At 56.9% G+C, this 4,409-nt stretch overlaps 1 protein-coding gene across 1 annotated transcript in view; it reads left to right on the forward strand.

Annotated features, from left to right (window-relative positions):
- The first annotated feature begins 1,825 nt into the window (after positions 1–1,825).
- The window catches only part of LOC113210825 (dual oxidase maturation factor 1), an 8,525-nt gene continuing 5,941 nt past the window's right edge, over positions 1,826–4,409 (forward strand). Inside the window, exon 1 of the mRNA XM_052272192.1 lies at positions 1,826–1,924. The gene's annotated coding sequence lies outside the window, so the exon portion shown is untranslated. The remainder of the gene's footprint in view (positions 1,925–4,409) is intronic.

Below are 4,409 nucleotides of genomic sequence, written 5' to 3' on the forward strand. Positions count from 1 at the left end.
GAGAGAGAGAGAGAGAGAGAGAGAGAGAGAGAGAGAGGGAGGGAGGGAGGGAGGGAGAAGAGAGGGGAGATAGAGAGAGGGAGAGAGGCGCTCCTTCGCACAATCCCAGTGGCTTGGGGAGGGAGAGCGGTTCAGCAGAAAGAATAGAGTCGTGGGATCCCTAATAATCAAGTGCACCTGCAGAGCCTGCAGCCCACCGCTGCCACTGCTCTAGCCGGCCTTGCCCGAGTCCAGATGCTCGAGTCCTACGTACCATTTCATATTCTCTGCTTGCTTCACCTGAAACTCCTTTCTGCATTGCGTCCCTGCCAACAGCGTGGGGCCGTGCGGGACGGGGCACGGCGCGGGGGCAGCTCTAGGGGGCTCGGTTCCACGACAGACCGCCGCTGGACCAGGCGAGCGCGCCAGCTCACGACTATCGTGGGCCAGCGCAGCCCAGCCCAAGCCCAGCAACGCCCAGCCCAGCGCAGCCCAGCACAGCCCCTAGGCCCAAAGTACACTCCTTCGTCCGCCTTCGCCCGCCTCAGCTTTGCCCCACCATGCTGAAATGACGCAGCCCAAGCCGACCCCGTATGAAAAAGAATGCCCATTTTCCGTCTTTTGCTAGTCTTTTTGTGAATACCGCTAGAACACACCTAAGCCAGTACCAGAACACTCCTAAAAGGCTCCCGCGAGACGAGAAAGAGACGTTTCCAGCAAGCCTTGGATCGCTCTTTGTGGTATTTCAGTCGTGTCGTGGTCGTCTTTTCCTTGTCTCGTATTCGTCTCGAAAACGGTCGATTTAGAGACGGAAACGAGATGACGAAGAGACGGCCGGGCAGATGACTTCGACACAAAAGTGAAGCGACAGCGAGTCGAACGCAGGCCCAGCAGATTACTAGTCTGCGACGCTGCCGACTGAGCCAGACGACTTGTCTGAGAGACAGTGCGTACGGCACGAGTCCCTATCGGCCAGCGCTGGTCGGCACTCTATGTTCGTGGACCGCCTGGGACCACCGCTGGCCGATAGGGACTCGCGCCGCACGCACTGTCTCTCAGACAAGTCGTCTGGCTCAGTCGGCAGCGTCGCAGACTAGTAATCTGCTGGGCCTGCGTTCGACTCGCTGTCGCTTCACTTTTGTGTCGAAGTCATCTGCCCGGCCGTCTCTTCGTCATCTCGTTTCCGTCTCTAAATCGACCGTTTTCGAGACGAATACGAGACAAGGAAAAGACGACCACGACACGACTGAAATACCACAAAGAGCGATCCAAGGCTTGCTGGAAACGTCTCTTTCTCGTCTCGCGGGAGCCTTTTAGGAGTGTTCTGGTACTGGCTTAGGTGTGTTCTAGCGGTATTCACAAAAAGACTAGCAAAAGACGGAAAATGGGCATTCTTTTTCATACGGGACCCGATCCCCGCGGACCCAGCCGAGAGCAAGAGCAGAGGGCTTGCCTCTACGTCCCGGCGGTGCAGATCACACTGTAAAAAAAAATTAGAGTCTAATACGGCACGATCTACGGCGTTACTGTAGTTGCCGCTCTTAGTCACCGCACCTAGGGTACAGAGCGCGAAGTACAGTCTCGCTGTAGCACCGGAAAGCCCAGGTTTTACACGGTACAGTGTACGAATACTGCTCCACTGTAGACAGTTTCGTCCGGTTTTGCCTGTACGGTGGTCCTGTACATTGCTCTCCGTAACAAATTTTAACCATTGAAACTACAGCAATACTGTTATTCGAATAACAGACATTGCTGGAAAATAATTAGCGGTTGATGCTGTCATTTTTCCTGCCATATAATTTTTTGCAGTGCAGGACACTGTGCTGCACGGAACTTTATTGCTTCTCCTTCCAATGACAACGTCTCTCTTTTGTTTCGCAGGACGGATGTACGAGGTTTCCAGGAGTGCGAGCGCGTCATGAGCCTTTGGAGGTATCGTGCCTGAGTAAGTATAATAATAGGGGACCGCTTACTGGCAAAAACGAAAATAAAATAAGGTTCCTGTGGTGGCCCGTGCCGCGGTGCGCGGTCGCGGTACTCTGTTCAAGAGAGGGAAGTTGGCTCGGCGAGTCGATGCGGCGATAGGCTGGGGCCGGGCCCGCCAGGCCTCCTCACGCAGGCTGGCCATATTCGCCTGTCTTGTCTTTCCTGGTGTCTTCGCCAGCGACCCCCCCCCCCCTACCCCTCGTCGGCGGGCCGCACTCTGGCTCTACTCCAGGCTCTAGGTAACCTTCGCGCGGGCGGTGGCCCTGGGCCCAGTAGAGCTCAAGGAGTTGTTACCTTCTCAAGTTTCTGCAGTCTGCGGAAAAAAAATTCCATGTCAGAAAAAAATACTGCATCGTAAAGTCTGAAAAGCGAATCTCGACAGTTTATTGGGGATTTCTTCTAAAAGAGCGAAAGAAAAGCAAACCACTGTGTGAGTTTTTTAGAAAGTCCGTCCCGTTGTGGCCATCCTCTACTCCTACTCGAAGGTAAAGTTTCCGATACTCGCGTAGTGGTTTCCGATGCACTTTTTGACATGTATGAAGTAAAAGCAGAGTCCAGATTGTGATCGCGCGCGACGGCCACCCCATGTGACCACTTCACAAATGAACCCCAGTGGGTAATTTAAAACTATTTCTACAATAAAAATATGCCACTAAAACTTACCAAGCAATAATGCTACCTACGGAAACCCTCTCTGGAATTGCCCGAGTCCCTACCTTTTAATAGGGTATTCCGCTGCAAGCCAACCGGAACCTAAAGAAGAAAAGCATGACTGCTCGATCTGTTTCCCTCTGCGCGCTCATTGGCTGACCGCCACAGCAACGCCATCTTTGGCAAATCAGCGTTCAGGGGGAAACAGATCGGGTAGTCACGCTTTTCTTCTTTAGGTTCCGATTGTGTTGTAGCGGAATACCCTATTTGAATCACAACCCACTTCAACATGCAAATGTAAGCTTGTTAGCAGCGGTCCAGACGACGGTATCAGCGAAATTTTGATGGCTTTTCGAGCATTACACCTGGCTGTCCCGAAGCAGGAAATAAATAGTTGTGTTATGGGTTGATAAGAAAAATTGATTTTTCACCGTAACCTACGTTGCTGTAGGTTTCACTGAAGGCTATGGCAAAGTTTAAACTTTTTACGGTGCAAATGAAGCCCTTCTTTCTTAATCGCAGAAGAAATTCGCTTGTATGGCAATGTCCTCCTTCAGCCCGCTCCTCTGCCGGTTCAGGATGCGCCGGTGCCCGGCCGGGCGGTGGACCCGCCGCCAGGGCCCCGCCCCCTCCAGTTGCATCGCGTTGCGATTGTGCACTCGCTGCTGTCGAAAAGGGAATTGTTTGGAGGCGGCGACCGGAGAGCGGGACTGCTGCGGCGGGGGGGAGGGAGATGGAGTGCTGGGCGGGGGTGCCGGACAGAGGCGTATGTTCCTGGAGGAAGCCTGGAGTGACATCACCACAGCAGCGACGCCAGGCCAGGCCACTGGAGGCTGTGCAGTGTACTGTACTGTACAGTGCTCCCCGGGGCATGCACGCCGCCCCGCAGCAGCGGACTCCATCAGAACTCGCTCCATAAATAACCGCGTCTGTGAGCGCCGCCGCCGCCGCCGTTGTCTTTCTTGTGCGAGCGCGGCAGCAGCAGGCAGCGGCAGCAGCGGCAGCGGCATTGAGGCAGGCTGCGCTGCAGTCGTGTCGGCTGCAGGACAGGGCTGGGCGGCGGGGCCCTCCTGTAGGCCCGCCTGTAGGCCCGCCTGTAGGCCCGCCTGTAGGCCCGCCTGTAGGCCCTCCTGTGTAGGCCCGCCTGTAGGCCCGCCTGTAGGCCCGCCTGTAGGCCCTCCTGTAGGCCCCTCTGTAGGCCCGCCTGTAGGCCCGCCTGTAGGCCCTCCTGTAGGCCCGCCCGCACCCGAAGGGTTAAGGTGTTGCCGATCACGCCGACGTCTTATTGGCCCGCTGTTTGCTCGGCCGGGCCAATCACAAAGCGCCTTGTTGTTTATCGGGCTGGCCTTCCCTCGCCCGCCGCCGCGGCCGCCACGCTTCTCGGAAAAACGAAACGGGTGGCAAAAAAAAGACAAGTAGAAGCTAATTCCAGCAGATCACTCCTCCCCGGTAACACGTCTGTGGCCGCGCTTTCTTATCCAGCCACCTCTCCGCCTACGCCGATCAGCCCGTCCGCCTCTGCGGGGGGTCCCCCGGTCCTCCACCTACCTTCGCCACCCCGAACAAAAGCAGTCAAACTTTCCAAACTCTCGGGGACGCCTCCGGGACGAGCCGGGGAGCGCATCCTCCTGACGGCTGCCGCGCGCATCCTCCGCGGGTGTCTGCTGCGGGTCCTGGCGGCGGTCCTCCGGTGGAGGTCCTGGCCTGGCTGGCCCGGCGCGGCCCACGCGTTGCGGAAGCGGCGGTGCGACGGAGCGCGCGTCGATTGTGCAAACGTGCGACGCGGTGCCCCC

The sequence above is a fragment of the Frankliniella occidentalis genome, unplaced genomic scaffold (assembly GCF_000697945.3).
Source record: "Frankliniella occidentalis isolate FOCC.00 unplaced genomic scaffold, Focc_3.1 Scaffold194, whole genome shotgun sequence".
In the NCBI taxonomy this organism is placed as follows: Eukaryota; Metazoa; Arthropoda; class Insecta; order Thysanoptera; family Thripidae; genus Frankliniella; species Frankliniella occidentalis.